Consider the following 17,278-nt stretch of genomic DNA (forward strand, 5'->3'; position numbering starts at 1 on the left):
TGAAGCAGGAGCTCCTTTGAACGTGCCCTGCTTCCTCGGCGGCCATCTTGGATCCCCGTCTCTGTATGTATATGACCGTAATACAAACAGCAGCTATATGATACTGTTTGATAAACTGACAGCTCTATACGGTGTATGGAAATATGGAAATGTCCGTATATCTTTTTACTGTGTCAAATATAGCGTGGCACTACCGCAGAGTGCGCAAGTAGGTTACCCAGACCAAAGTGAATAATAAAGTAACTTGGCACTCAACTGAATAATCCTTTGCAAATTAGATTTATTTTATAATTTATTGCAGTCCTGGAAACGTTTCGGCCTATTATCGGCCTTCCTCAGTCTGCTATATAAAGGTACAAAATATATACAGAAGAAAATCATAATGGGTCCTCATAAAAATAATAAACAATGTTGTACAAACATATAGATTAATAATCTTGATGTAAATCACAGGTGATATAATCATATAGTGGTGTCCGTATTGTATACAGAGAAATATATATCACAATATATATCACAATATTGAGAGAGGAGAACCAGGTGAAAAGGAAAAATAAAGTTGAAATAAATTTGAAATAGAAGAGAGAGGGGACATACCCGACTGCTATCGCGAAATACTAATCCGGTACCCAAGTAAGGATTCCTATGGAGATCTATGGTTAATCAGGTGAATGGTTATGGTGGTGAAATATCTACTGATGGTGATATCAATAGGTGTGAATGTTGTAGTCATACCTACTTCAGAATGTCATGGTGATCTAAATGGTATCTCCTATTATTATAAGAGTGGATATACTGATTTAAATGCCTGAGAAATGAAAAATAAAAAACAGAATGAAAAAAAAAATGAAAAAATTGTGCAAAAATTTATTTTTATCTTACAAGGATGAGTAAAAATGAGTGGAAATAGTCAGATTTTATACCTTGCAAAAAGGAATATATAACCATACATAGAGAAATGTATAAATCTCCTTGGAGGTATCATGGACGCTTAATCTGTTTGAAACTAGCGCTGTATAGTCCAGGAGGTAAATGGGTCCATATGAAGCTAATGGCAAAAAAGGAAAAAAAACAAAAAACATGTATGCTCAGCAATAAAAAAGCCTTTACCAAGCTTTGTAATTAAGTAGAAAAGGGACTCTGCTGTAAAAGCGTACCTTGTTTAGATATGGAGGTGGCATACACAGGTGGGACGCGGTATTCCCCCGCTCGTCAGCTGGCCACGTGTGCCCATGCCAGCAATCCTAAATAATGTGGAGGTGGGACAGCGTCCGCGCTACCGGAAGTGGTGAACAGGAAGTGTCCGGCTCACTGTGTCAATCATGCAGAGCCCCGTGTCTTGTGTATAGGAGCTGCCGCGCTCCAATGACAACGGAGGAGAGTGTGTCATATGGGAGGACTGGGAGGAGCTGCGTGAATGGGATTAATCTGAACCTTTGCATAGGGAGAAAGAAAAAGAAAAAAAAAAAAAGGATGTAAAAAAAGGGAAGCCCTAGCGTTCTTAAACAGTAACGTCCCTAACGATCAGAAGGGAAAACTGTAGTGTTGCAGTAGTGAAAAAATGATGAAAGAATTTAGTGGCCAAATAAATGGGAGAAAAAATTGGAAAAAAGGGGGACTTAAAATAAGGCTGATTGAAGGTGTAGGTCATGACTTGTGGCTGTGTAAGATTTCCTTTAATGAAAGCACCACAATTACTATACCCGTAATGCTATAGTACAGTATAGTGAAGGGAAAGATGAGGAGTTACGGTTACCAGTATCAATATTTTGCGGTCGGGTGAAAGGGTGATAAAGTGAAGTCCAGATGGACGTGATACGTGAGGATAGCCAATTGAGATCAGTAGAGGCGACTCTAGAATAAAGAAAAAGACAAAATTAATTTTCATAATATCGGCCAATGATTGACAGGTAAATATTCAATCATACAACTTGATATTCAATTCCCTTGTCGCCCACAGGAAACGAACACACAAATATAGCGAATCGGACATCATGGTCATAATTCCACATCATAAGTAGTATTACCAACTTAAAGAGAATTATCCTGAAATCATATGATGGATAATAGGTCATAATCTCTATTTAGTCCCCGAGGGGCAAGTGTTTGCAACTCATGAATCCAATAGGATTCTCTCCGTTTTAATAACCTGATCCGATCACCCCCCCGTCTGGGCATTGGGACATGTTCGATCACTTGGAATTTAAGCTGTGTGACATTATGTCCGTGCGTGTGAAAATGGTGGGGCAAAGGGAGAAGTAAATTCTTACATCTAATGGTCGATTTTTGTTTACTAATCCTGTCCCTTATGGCCTGAGTTGTTTCCCCTACGTAGAGGAGCCCACACGGGCATTTTATGAGATAAACTACATAATTTGTGTCGCAAGTGGAGTAGTCTTTAATGGAATATTTTTTCCCGGAATATGGGTGGAAGAATGCGTCTCCTTTTTGTACATTATTACATTGATAACAATGTAGGCAAGGATATGTACCCATGCGAGGATTCTTCAAAAATCTCTGTGTGGATTTTCTATGTCTAGGGCCAATGTCAGCTCTAATGAGAGAGTCACGTATGTTGTTGGGCCTTTTATAACATGGGAGAAACGGGTTTTGGAATTCTGGAACCTCAGGGTATGCGGTAGATAATAAGCTCCAATGTTTCCTGATAGTTTTGTGCAAAATGTTAACATAGGGATGATAAGTATGAACAAATAGTATCCGTGAAGTTATCTTTCTATGGGTGGTCACTTGTAGCCCCAGAGCCTCAGCTAGTAATTCTTGTGGATAACCGCGTTCCCTGAACTTGGAATTCATCTGCTGTAATCGTATCTTTTGTTTCTCCGGATCTGAGACGATCCTACGGACCCTCGTGAACTGAGATTTAGGGATAGCCTTTTTAACAGCTGGCGGGTGTAAACTCGAGTAAAAGAGAAGGCTATTCCGGTCCGTGGTCTTGGTGTATAGGTCAGAACTCAGATAACCCTGCTCATCTTTAATGATCATTGTGTCTAAAAAACTAACCTGTGACACACTACTTGTGATGGTAAACGAGAGGCCAGGCCAGGATGTATTAAGAACATTAAAGAATATGTCTAATGACTCAGAGGTCCCAGTCCAGATGCAGAATATGTCATCGATGTAACGTTTCCACACCAAGCAATGTAATTGAAATAATGTGTTGGTATAAACTATTTCTTCCTCAAAAGTTGCCATGTAGCTATTTGCATAGGGGGGTGCCATGTTAGATCCCATGGCAGTACCCCTAGTTTGAAGGTAGAAGTTTTCTTCAAACATGAAGTAATTTCGTGTCAGTACTATCCTCAGGAGACGTAATATTAGGTCAATTATGTCCCTGTGTATGTTAGCTCGAGTAAGTATACTATGGACACAATCTAAGCCTTTATCATGTGGGATAGAGGTGTACAGGTCCCTGACGTCAAAGGAAACTAGTATCGCTCTCGTTGGTATTGGACCTAATTCATTAATTTTCCTAAGAAAATCACTTGTATCTAGAAGAAAAGAAGGTGTATCTTTAATCAAGGGTGTTAGAACTTTCTCAATGAAGACCGATAGAGGAGATAAAATCGACTCTGTGGATGCCACAATGGGGCGTCCGGGGGGATTTTCCAGGTTCTTATGCACTTTAGGTAGAATGTAAAAAACAGGGGTGATGGGATGGGAATTAGTAAGAAATTCCACTGTTTTCGTGTCTATAATTTTGCGTTGGCAAAATTCTGTTAACACTTCCTTGATCAATTCCCTAGTGTCGTATAGGGGGTCTTTTTCCAATTTCTTGTATACAGTAGAGTCATTAAGCTGACGATAGGCTTCCCTCATATAATCAGATTTGTTCATGACAACGATAGCTCCACCCTTATTGGCTGGTTTGATAATTATATCCATATCGGACTGTAAGCTTTGTGGGGCCTGAAAGTCAGTGGAGTCTAAATTGGAGGGATAATGGAGTGTATTGTTGTTAATATCCTGTCGTAACTTCCTAAACGATTTGTTGACAAAATCAATAAACGTCTCTAAGGCGTGTGACCCCTGTGGAGGAATGAAAGAGCTCTTTGACCGTAAGCCTAAACTGGCAGCAGTCACAAGACATGAATCTATGGTAGGTAAGGAACATGAGGTACCGGGTGTATCCTTCTTAGCAAAATGGACCTTCAATCTAAGTGAACGGTAGAACCTTTGCAACTCCATATCCATTTTGAACGTATCAAGTTTGCATGAGGGGCAAAATGATAAGCCCTTCTGTAATAGACTATGTTCTGCTATACTCAAAACCCTGGAAGAAATGTTTATCACCAGCTGGTTAGTACCTGGGATCACGTTACTCTGTTGGAATCGGGATCTCTTTCTTCCTCTGCCCCTGCGGATCCTCTTCCTCGTGGTCTCCGTCGTTTTTGTCCTAAAAAATGATTCTGATCGCCAAAGTGTTCTCGTTGTTCGCTCTCTGAGCCAGATGAAGATTGATCCGTGGAAGACCTAAATGTAAACCTGTTACGAAAGGGACGGGGGTTAGGATTGAACTGCCACCGATAAACACGGCCTTGCTCGTAATCGTCCGTGTCACGCTGGAACTTAACCCTCTTCCTGCTTTCCGTATCCCTTCTTTGCTGTTCAGTCACAGTTTTTATACGAGCTTTAAGCTCAGAGAGCTCCTCAACAGTCCCAATAGTGTTCAATTGGGATTCAATATTATTAACAGACTCTTTAGAGATTGTGATGGCTCGTTGTAAATGTTCAATAGTTAGAGTCATTAAATCAAATGAGCACTTATTAAGGATATATTCAAATTTTTGACAAAATTCCGTGGATTCTCTAAACAGAGTCGGACGTAGAGGGACTCTTAATCCCCTAGGGATCCTCTGTACACGCAGATATTCACTCAAGGTAGCACAATGTAGCTCGTAGTCAATCTGGCGGCGTAGCTCACGTTCAAGGTCTCTCCCCCTCATCTCCTTCGGTGGTAATTTAAGGAAATCTCTGGGGAGATTCAACTTGGACAGAATATTAGAGGTTTCATCATTGTTATATGAAAACGTATTGGAGGACATTACGTGCAGTGTGCCCACGAAAAGGAAGAAACTGTCAAATATAGCGTGGCACTACCGCAGGGTGCGCAAGTAGGTTACCCAGACCAAAGTGAATAATAAAGTAACTTGGCACTCAACTGAATAATCCTTTGCAAATTAGATTTCAATAGAATCATAGAATCATAGAATCGTAGAGTTGGAAGGGACCTCCTGGGCCATCTGGTCCAACCCCCTGCTCAAAGCAGGATTCGCTAAATCATCCCAGTCAGATGTCTGTCCAGCCTCTGTTTGAAGACTTCCATTGAAGGAGAACTCACCACTTCTCGTGGCAGCCTGTTCCACTCATTGATCACTCTAACTGTCAAAAAGTTTTTTTCTAATATCTAAGGCTAGTTTCACACTTGCTTTTTTTTGCAGCGCGTTTTTCCCGCAAAAAAACGCATTGAAAAAACGCATACAAAAGCATACAACTGCTGCGTTTTTTTCAAGCATTTTTATGAGCATGCATGAAAAAAACGCAGCGTTTTTATGCGTTTGTATGCGTTTTTAGTGCGTTTTTACCGCGTTTGCGTTTTTTTCCAACATTAGGTGGCCCCTCACACTAACCAAAACCATGACTTTACTAACCCTAACCCTGACCCTAACCCTGACCCTAACCCTAACCCTGACCCTAACCCTTAACCAAACCATACTTAACCCAAACCCTAAACCCTAACTAACCCTAACCCTAACCCTAACCCTGACCCTAACCCTGACCCTAACCCTAACCCTAACCCTGACCCTAACCCTTAACCAAACCATACTTAACCGTAACCCAAACCCTAAACCCTAACTAACCCTAACCCTAACCCTGACCCTAACCCTTAACCAAACCATACTTAACCCTAACCCAAACCCTAACTAACCTTAACCCTAACCCTGACCCTAACCCTTAACCAAACCATACTTAACCCTAACCCTGACCCTAACCCTAAGGTACCCTAACCCTAACCCTGACCCTAACCCTGACCCTAACCCTTAACCAAACCATACTTAACCCTAACCCAAACCCTAAACCCTAACTAACCCTAACCCTGACCCTAACCCTTAACCAAACCATACTTAACCCTAACCCAAACCCTAACTAACCTTAACCCTAACCCTAACCCTGACCCTAACCCTTAACCAAACCATACTTAACCCTAACCCTGACCCTAACCCTTAACCAAACCATACTTAACCCTAACCCTGACCCTAACCCTGACCCTAACCCTTAACCAAACCATACTTAACCCTAACCCAAACCCTAACTAACCTTAACCCTAACCCTGACCCTAACCCTTAACCAAACCATACTTAACCCTAACCCTGACCCTAACCCTTAACCAAACCATACTTAACCCTAACCCTGACCCTAACCCTAACCCTGACCCTAACCCTTAACCAAACCATACTTAACCCTAACCCAAACCCTAACTAACCTTAACCCTAACCCTAACCCTGACCCTAACCCTTAACCAAACCATACTTAACCCTAACCCTGACCCTAACCCTTAACCAAACCATACTTAACCCTAACCCTGACCCTAACCCTTAACCAAACCATACTTAACCCTAACCCTGACCCTAACCCCAACCCTGACCCTGACCCTAACCCTAACCCTAAACCCCCTTAACTAACCCTAACTCTAACCCAAACCCCTAAATTCCATGGTTAACAAAAAAAAATGCATGTGCAAAAAAACGCATACATGAGCATGCCAGTGCGCACGTATGCGCATCCATAGGCTATAATGGCCATTTTTAGCGCAAAACGTGCGCATGCACTTTTTTGCAGGGCCAAAAAATGCAACATGCTGCGTCTGGAAAATACAAACGCACACCCCAAAAAAACGCAGCGCATGAAAATCGCATACGTGCGCTTACCAGAGCGCAGGTATGCGCACCCATGTTAAATATAGGGGAAAAACGCATGCGCACGTATGCGGTTTTTTACAGTGCAAAAAAACGCAAATGTGAAACCAGCCTAATCTGTGTCTCCTCCCATTCAGTTTCATCCCATTGCTTCTAGTCTTTCCTTGTGCAAATGAGAATAAAGTTGATCCTTCTACAATGTGACAGCCCTTTAGATATTTGTAGACAGCTATTAAGTCTCCTCTCAGCCTTCTCTTTTGCAAACTAAACATTCCCAAATCCTGCAACCTTTCCTCATTAGACAGGGTTTGCAGACCGGTCACCATTCTGGTCGCTCTTTTCTGAACTTGCTCCAGTTTGTTGATGTCTTTTTTAAAATGTGGTGCCCAAAACTGGACACAATATTCCAGATGAGGTCTGACCAAAGAGGAGTAGAGGGAAATAATGACTTCACGTGATCTAGACTGTATGCTTCTGTTAATACATCCTAGAATTGCATTTGCCTTTTTTGCAGCTGCATCACACTGTTGACTCATATTCAGTCTGTGATCTATTAGTATACCCAAGTCTTTTTCACGTGCTGTCACTTAGCCCTATTCCTCCCACTCTATATATGCTTTTTTCATTTTTATTGCCCAGATGTAGTACTTTGCATTTCTCCCTGTTAAAAACCATTCTGTTAGTTGCTGCCCACTTCTCCAGTTTATTTAAATCTTTTTGAATCCTCTCTCTCTCTTCTCTAGTATTAGCTATCCCTCCTAGCTTTGTGTCATCAGCAAATTTAATCAGTTTACCCTCAATTCCTTCATCTAAATAGTTGATAAAGATGTTGAACAATACAGGGCCCAGGACAGAGCCCTGTGGTACCCCACTTGAGACATTCTTCCAACTGGATGTGCAGCCATTTACGACCACTCTTTGGGTCCGATCACTAAGCCAGTTATGAATGCACCTAACAGTTGCCTTGTCCATTCCATACTTAGTCATTTTTTCAATAAGGATTGTATGAGAGACTTTGTCAAATGCTTTGCTGAAGTCAAGATATACTATATCTACTGCATTTCCTTGATCCACCCAATCAGTGATACCGTCATAGAAGGAAATTAAGTTAGTCTGACATGACTTATTAGTTACAAACCCATGCTGACTCTGTTTAATCACTTCATTCTTATCCAGGTATTGACATACATGTTGTTTAATAATTTGTTCAAAGATCTTTCCAGGTATAGAAGTCAGACTCACCGGCCTATAGTTGCCTGGGTCCACCTTCTTCCCCTTTTTGAAGATAGGAACAACATTTGCTGTTCTCCAGTCTTCTGGCACTTCTCCTGTTCTCCAAGAATTTTCAAAGATTATGGAGAGGGGTTCAAAAATTTCTTCTGCTATCTCCTTCAGTACTCTGGGGTGTAATTCATCTGGACCTGGAGACTTGAATTCATTTAGGTTAGCTAAGTGTTTCCTCACTATCTTTCTGTTTATAGATATCCTGGATTCTTCTATTCCCTTAATAGGACAGTGGATAACAGTTGATGTTGCATTTCCTTTCTGAGAGAAAACAGATGCAAAATAGGAATTTAAAAGTTCAGCCTTCTCAACATCCTGTCTTACCATTTCATCATTTTCATCCTGTAAAAATCCTATAGCATCTTTGACTTTTCTTTTACTTTTGACATATCCCCAAAATCCTTTATTATTGCTTTTGACATCTCTTGCAAGCCTCAGTTCATTTTCAGCTTTAGATAATCTGATTTGTGCCCTGCAGGTTCTGCAGACAGCATTATATTCTTCTTTAGATATGCCTCCCTCTTTCCATTTTATAAACATTTTTTTCTTCCTTTTTAGCATGTGCTTAAGTTCTGTGTTCATCCATCCTGGTTTCCTTAAATGCTTCCTATTCTTCCCTCTTTTCGGAATTGTTAACAACTGTGCTTTGAGAATTTCATTTTTCACGATTTCCCATCCTTCCTGGACATTTTTGTCTTTAAGGATATCCAGCCATTGGATCCCTCCAATTCTCTTTCTGAATCCCTTAAAATCTGCCTTTCTGAAATCTAACCTTGACGTCTGAGTCTTCACAGGTCTTCCGCCTCTAGTTATCCAAAATTCTAAAATAGCATGGTCGCTACCTCCTAGGGTCCCAGCCACTTTTACCTCCTCAACCATTTCCTCCCTGTTTATAAGGATTAGATCCAAGGTAGCAGTTCCCCTTGTTTTCTCCCTTACCTTTTGGAAGATAAAGTTGTCAGCAAGAGAGGATAAGAATTTCCTTGACCTGTTAGTTTTGCCTGAGAGAGATTCCCAACAAATGTCTGGATAGTTGAAATCTCCCATGACAACTATGTCATATTTTTTGGAGAACTTGGCCATCTGATGCATAAAGAGTTCATCCATATCTTCGGCTTGCACAGGCGGCCTGTAGATTTATTTTATAATTTATTGCAGTCCTGGAAGGTATTGCAAGGTATAAAATCTGACTATTTCCACTCATTTTTACTCATCCTTGTAAGATAAAAATAAATTTTTGAACAAATTTTTTCATTTTTTTTTTTCATTGTGTTTTTTATTTTTCATTTCTCAGGCATTAAAATCAGTATATCTACTCATAATAATAGGAGATACCATTTAGATCAACATGACATTCTGAAGTAGGTATGACCACAACATTCACCTATTGATATCACCATCAGTAGATATTTTACCACCATAACCATTCACCTAATTCACCATAGATCTCCATAGGAATCCTTACTTGGGTACCGGATTAGTATTTCGCGATAGCAGTCGGGTATGTCCCCTCTCTCTTCTATTTCAATTTTATTTCAACTTTATTTTTCCTTTTCACCTGGTTCTCCTCTCTCAATATTGTGATATATATTGTGATATATATTTCTCTGTATACAATACGGATACCACTATATGATTATATCACCTGTGATTTACATCAAGATTATTAATCAATATGTTTGTACAACATTGTATATTATTTTTATGAGGACCCATTATGATTTTCTTCTGTATATATTTTGTACCTTTATATAGCAGACTGAGGAAGGCCGATAATAGGCCGAAACGTTTCCAGGACTGCAATAAATTATAAAATAAATCTAATTTGCAAAGGATTATTCAGTTGAGTGCCAAGTTACTTTATTATTCACGTATATCTTTTTACGGCCTCACACACACTCTTGTCCTGTATGTATTTGAACGTAATACAAACAGCAGCTATACGATACTGTTTGATAAGCTGACAGCTCTATTCGGTGCATGTATGGAAAAATTGAAATCTCCGTCTATTTTTTCATGGAGTCTCACACACACACGCTGTCTCTGTATAGTTTTGACCGCAATCCAAACAGCAGATATACGATACTGTTTGACAAGCGGACAGCTCTATACAGTGTATGTATGGAAAATTTTAAATCTCCGTCTTTTTTTAACGGAGTCACACACACACGCTGTCTCTGTATAGATTTGACCGTAATCAAACAGCAGATATAGGATACTGTTTGACAAGCGGACAGCTCTATACGGTGTATGGAAAAATTGAAATTTCCGTATATGTATTTACAGAGTCTCACACACGCACACGCTGTCTCTGTATAGATTTGACCGCAATACAAACAGCAGATCTACAATACTGTTTGATAAGCGGACATCTCTATGCAGGTGTTGGAGTGTGGTCAGGTGTCTCCAACTTACCTGGATAATTAGCCCTCACAGAACACTCTGCCAGTATACCAAAGAATGGACAGCAGATAAAAATGGTATTCTCACTTCAGGATCCCTTTTTCTGTTAATGCCCATTCCTCAGAATAGGCCAAGAATAGGGTCCAGTTGTATTCTGCATTGAACCAGCTGTTTATCAGCAGCTTTCAGCACCGAAAAGGACAAGTGACTGGAAGTTGCAGCCATAGCTCTCCATTATTTCAGTGAGATCCAGGGACGATGTGACAGCACCTGGTAAAGAGCTGATCCACCGTGACATGTCTTATACAGGGGCATGCACTGCTCTGTGCAGAGAAATGCATGTTCTAGATGGGACTCGGTTGTGTGCATCTGGTTTTTCAGTAACAAACAGCCCTTTGCGGACAACCATTAAATTGATGTGGCCCTTGGTGAATATGAGTTTGACACCCCTGATCTAAGACAAGTGACCATCATTTTACTGTCATGTACTAGTTGTAACGCCGCTGTGTTGGGACCTTGATTCACGGCGTTACTCTGCATCTCTGCTTTAACCCTTTGCTCTTTTTCCCTCTACTGTGCTGGAATGCTGTTGTCAGTTATCTGTGTGAATGCTGCCCAGTGTCCGGCACCACCGCATAGCCGTACATGCGTGCAGCGTCGGACTGGCCCACCGGGGAACCGGAGGATTCTCCGGTGGGCCCTGGCATCTGGTGGGCCCTGGCACCTGCAGGCATACAGGGCCAGCAGTTGCCTAGGGCCCCCGCTGCTCCAGGGGCCCCCAGCCAGTGGTGTGTCGCACACCATGCAGCTGCTATGGGGGCCCCTGCCAGCGGAGTAGCAGCGGGTGTCAGGAGGCAGGAGCCCCTGTCCCCGCTGCTAAAGAGAAATGAATATTCACTGCGAAGCAGTGAATATCATTTCAGGTCTCCACCCCCAGAGGCCCCGCCCCCAGCCCAGTAAGCCGCTCTGCATCAGGGCCGGCGCCGCCCTCAGTCCTCTCTGCTCCTGACTCACAGCCAGTGCGCGATGACGTCACTACATCGCGCACCCGCTGTGTGTCTGGCAGAGGGGGCAGCTCCTGACACTGAAGCCGGGATCAGCGTGGGAGCAGGAGGAGAGGTGAGTATTGTGTTTTGTTTTTTTTTTTTTATATCTCTCTCGCTCTCTCTATCTGTCTCTATCTATCTATCTCTATTTCTCAATATATCTCTATATACTGTATCTCTCTATCTCTCTTATATCTATCTATCTTTCTATCTCTATCTATTATCTATATCTATCTATCTCTATATCTATCTCTATCTATTATCTATATCTATCTCTATCTATCTTTATATCTATCTTTCTATCTCTACATCTATCTCTATATCTATCTATATATATCTCTATATCTATCTATTATGTCTATCTATCTCTATATCTATCTATCTTACTCTATCTATCTCTATATCTATTATCTCTATATTTATTATCTATCTAGCTACCATCTATATCTATCTATCTTTATCTATATATATCTCTATCTAATATCTATATCTATCTATCTCTATACCTATCTATCTATTTATCTATCCGTTATCTATCTCTATATCTTTTCTCTGTATCTATCTATCTATCTATCTCTATATCTATATCTCTCGCTATCTATCGCTCTATCTCTATATCTATATCTATATCTATCTTTATATCTATATCTATATATCTATCTCTATATCTATCTCTATTTCTCTCTATATCTATCTCTATAGCTATCTATCTATATATCTCTATCTATCTCTATATCTCTATATCTATCTTTCTATCTCTATATATCTATCTATCTTTATCTATTTATCTCTATATCTTTTCTCTGTATCTATCTCTCTATCTCTATATATATATATCTATTATCTCTATATCTATATCTATTTCTCTCTATATCTCTCTCTATATCTATCTATCTATCTATTTATCTCTATCTCTATATCTATCTCTCTGTATATCTATCTATATTTCTATCTCTATATCTATCTCTATATCTATCTATCTTTCTCTATCTATCTATCTATCTCTATCTATTATCTATATCTATCTCTATCTATCGCTCTATCTCTATATCTATCTTTCTATCTCTACATCTATCTCTATATCTATCTTTCTATCTATATCTATCTATATCTATATCTATCTATTATGTCTATCTAGCTATCTCTATTATCTATATCTACCTATCTCTATATCTTTCTATCTTACTCTATCTCTATATCTATCTGTTATCTCTATATTTATTATCTATCTTTATCTATCTATCTCTATCTATTATCTATATCTATATCTATCTCTCTATCTATCGATCTCTGTATCTATCTCTCTCTATATCTATCTCTATCTATCTTTATATCTATATCTATCTATCTCTATATCTATTATCTCTATATCTATCTACCTATCTATCTCTATATCTATCTCTATATATATATCTGTTTCTCTCTATATCTATCTCTATATCTCTCTCTCTATAGCTATCTATATGTTATCTCTATATCTATCTATCTATATATTATCTCTATATCTATCTATCTCTATATCTATCTATCTCTATATCTGTTATCTCTATATCCATATCTATCTCTATATCCATATCTATCTCTATATCTATCTATCTCTATATCTATATTTCTATCTAACACTATATCTCTATATCTATCTCTATATCTCATTATCTATCAATCTCTATCTCTCTTTATCTATCTATTGATCTATCCATCTATCTCTATATCTATCTCTATATCTATCTATTATATCTATCTATTATCTCTATTATCTATATCTATCCATCTATCTAGCTATCTCTATCTATCTCTATATCTCTCTATATCTATCTTTCTAACTCTATATCTATCTATCTCTATACATATCTCTATATCTAGCTATTATCTCTATATCTATCTCTATATCTATCTTTCTATATCTATCTGTCTCTATATCTATCTCTATATCTATCTATCTATCTATCTCTATATCTATCTATCTCTATATATCTCTATATCTATTTTTATTTATAGCCATCTATCTATATATATATTTATCTCTATATCTATCTATATATGTCTATATTATTATTATTATTATTATTATTATTATATCTGTATATCTCTATCTATTATCTATCTCTATCTATATATCTATCTATCTCTATATCTTTCTATCTATAGCTATCTATCTCTATATCTATCTATCTATCTATCTATCCATTATCTATTTTCTATCTATCTCTATATCTATCTACCTATCTATCTATCTATCTTTCTTTCTATATCTATCTTTATATCTATCTCTATCTATCTCTATCTATCTCTATCTCTATGAATCTTTCTATCTATATCTATCCATTATCTACTTTCTATCCATTATCTACTATCTATCTCTATATCTATCTATTTCTACATCTATCTTTCTATCTATTTCTATCTAACTCTATATCTATATATCTATATAGAATTATACCCTATGAGGGGGGCAGTATTATACCCTATGAGGGGGGCAGTATTATACCCTATGAGGGGGTGCATTATACCCTATGAGGGGGTGCAGTATTATACCCTATGAGGGGGTGCATTATACCCTATGAGGGGGTGCATTATTCCCTATGAGGGGGCAGCATTATACCCTATGAGGAGGCAGCATTATATCCTATGAGGGGGTGCATTATACCCTATGAGGGGGTGCATTATATCCTATGAGGAGGCAGCATTATACCCTATGAGGAGGCAGCATTATATCCTATGAGGAGGCAGCATTATTCCCTATGAGGGGATGCATTATTCCCTATGAGGGGGGCAGTATTATACCCTATGAGGGGGGCAGTATTATACCCTATGAGGGGGGCAGCATTATTCCCTATGAGGGGGCAGTATTATACCCTATGAGGGGGGCAGCATTATTCCCTATGAGGGGGGCAGTATTATACCCTATGAGGGGGGCAGCATTATTCCCTATGAGGGGGGCAGTATTATACCCTATGAGGAGGCAGCATTATACCCTATGAGGAGGGCAGCATTATTCCCTATGAGGGGGTGCATTATACCCTATGAGGGGGTGCATTATACCCTATGAGGGGGGCAGTATTATACCCTATGAGGGGGGCAGTATTATACCCTATGAGGGGGGCAGTATTATACCCTATGAGGGGGCAGCATTATTCCCTATGAGGGGATGCATTATTCCCTATGAGGGGGTGCATTATTCCCTATGAGGGGGGCAGTATTATACCCTATGAGGAGGGCAGTATTATATTCTATGAGGGGGTGCATTATTCCCTATGAGGGGGGCAGTATTATACCCTATGAGGGGGGCAGTATTATATTCTATGAGGGGGTGCATTATTCCCTATGAGGGGGGCAGTATTATACCCTATGAGGGGGGCAGTATTATACCCTATGAGGAGGCAGCATTATACCCTATAAGGGGGTGCATTATTCCCTATGAGGGGGGCAGTATTATACCCTATGAGGGGGGCAGTATTATACCCTATGAGGGGGGCAGTATTATACCCTATGAGGGGGGCAGTATTATACCCTATGAGGGGGCAGCATTATTCCCTATGAGGGGGTGCATTACACCCTATGAGGGGGTGCATTATTCCCTATGAGGGGGGCAGTATTATACCCTATGAGGGGGGCAGTATTATACCCTATGAGGGGGGCAGTATTATACCCTATGAGGGGGTGCATTATACCCTATGAGGGGGTGCATTATTCCCTATGAGGGGGGCAGTATTATACCCTATGAGGGGGGCAGTATTATATTCTATGAGATGGCTGCATTATATTCTATGAGATGGCTGCATTATACTATGTGAGGGGGCTGCTTTATATTCTATGAGGGGGCTACCCCAACTCCTGCTACATAATTAAGACATGTACAACCTTATATTATACCCGGATATTAGCGTGTTTTACCGCATAATTGGTGGTCTGGTATTTAACTCTATGCAGCTACATAGTGGGCCCCAAGAATGATTTTCTCTGGTGGGCCCAAGGTGTTCCAGTCCGACGCTGCATGCGTGCGTGGTTCCTCTGCGCTGCATGACCACCCTTGTGTGCGGTCCCTGGCAGCCACCCTTGGGTTAATAGGTCTGCTACACATTGCGTGTCTTACCACGTGGGTTCAGGCTTCAGCTTCTGCCAGGTGTCCTTTGCATTGCTGATTATGTTCTGTCTTGCTTAGGGCACGCGCGGCCACACCACCCTTCCTTTTATCAGGAAAGGGTGTGTGCTACAATTGCTGCTCCAGCCTATGGCTGTGTGGCAGCTCCGATATAAAGGTCCCTCCCCCTTTGGGGCGTTGCCAGAGCTTCGCATTGAGTTCCTAAACCTTGCCATGTGAGTCTGTGTTCTGCTCCTGCTCTGATTCTGTTCAGTTCTGGGGGAGCTGTTGCTCTTTATTCCTCTGTGAACTGTGTCTTGTATCTTGGCCTGCTCTGGAGGCATAATACCCAGATCGCCTTTCCTGGAGGCTGCATATCCAGGCCTATCTGAATTGTCTTGTTTCTCCGCCTGCTCTGGGGGCAGTAATACCCAGATCGCCCTTCCTGGAGGCTGCATATCCAGGCCCCGTGTATGTTATGTGTTTCCTGAATCCTGGACCCTGGATCTGCTCCTTTACCTGACCCTGTCTGAACTGTGCTCACTGTGTGATGTTCCTGAGGTCCTTCCGTGCCTTGAACCCTGTGCCCAGTGACTGAGACTCTTTGTTACCTGACTTTCCGTGATCTAACCTGGGTTCATCTAGGAAGAAGGAGTCCAGAGTGTCCACGGAGTTTCTGCTACTCAGTACTCAGCTGGGGATTCGGTGCAATTCCCTGCCGGCTCCTGTCCAACCCGGCAGGGTTTGCACCAGACCACTTGGGTTCCTTTCTAGATCACTTCCAGATGTCGGGAGCCTGATGACCGTGGTCTCTCATCCGGAGCCTGTCGTCCACGGCCTGATGTCCGATGTCTGACGACCCCTTCCAGTTGTCCACCTGATGTCTACCTGATGTCTACCTGATGTCCACCAGATGTCCACCAGATGTCCTTATGTCTTCCTGATGTCCACCTGGTGCCCCGATGTCCGGCCCAGTGTTCTGATGTCCACCTGGTGTCCTGATGTCCACCTGATGTCCTGATGTCCACCCGGCATCCAGATGTCCTGATGTCTACCTGATGTCCACCAGATGTCCAGATGTCCACCAGATGTCCTGATGTCTGATGTCGTCCTGATGTCTGATGTCGTCCTGATGTCTGATGTCGTCCTGATGTCCGCCTGGTGCCCTGATGTCCACTCCGTGTTCCTCATGTCCACTCCGTGTTCCTGATGTCCACTCCGTGATCCTGATGTCCAACCTGAGCCCGGATGTCTCTCTGAGTTCTGATGTCCAGCCTGCGTCCAGATATCCAGTCCGTGGTTCTGGTGGTCCAAGTTGTGCTCTTAAGCCGGTCCCGTTCCCCTTCCTGGATGGAATCCTCCTCCATGGTTTCCGGGAGTTTCCAGCTCTGCTCCTTGGTAACGGTCCCACCTGCGAGTCCTAGATCTGACCAGCCTATGCCCGGTGCTGTAGTGCCACCACTACTGGACCTGCCTGTTGCCGTACATGCGTGCGTGGATCCGCTGCACTGCATGACCTCCCGCACGTG

The 17,278-nt window shown here is 41.2% G+C and overlaps 1 long non-coding RNA gene across 1 annotated transcript; it reads right to left on the bottom strand.

Annotated features, from left to right (window-relative positions):
• Positions 1-263: 263 nt before the first annotated feature.
• On the bottom strand, positions 264-15,845 carry LOC141059329 (uncharacterized). The gene is made up of 3 exons (XR_012222414.1): positions 15,762-15,845; positions 4,326-4,503; positions 264-1,854 (listed from the first exon to the last, which is right to left on the bottom strand). It is a non-coding gene; the product is annotated as an uncharacterized lncRNA (long non-coding RNA).
• Between the last annotated feature and the right edge of the window lie 1,433 nt (positions 15,846-17,278).

The sequence above is a fragment of the Dendrobates tinctorius genome, unplaced genomic scaffold, assembly GCF_039654945.1.
Source record: "Dendrobates tinctorius isolate UK_male_01 unplaced genomic scaffold, ASM3965494v1 ptg000226l, whole genome shotgun sequence".
Lineage (NCBI taxonomy): Eukaryota > Metazoa > Chordata > Amphibia > Anura > Dendrobatidae > Dendrobates > Dendrobates tinctorius.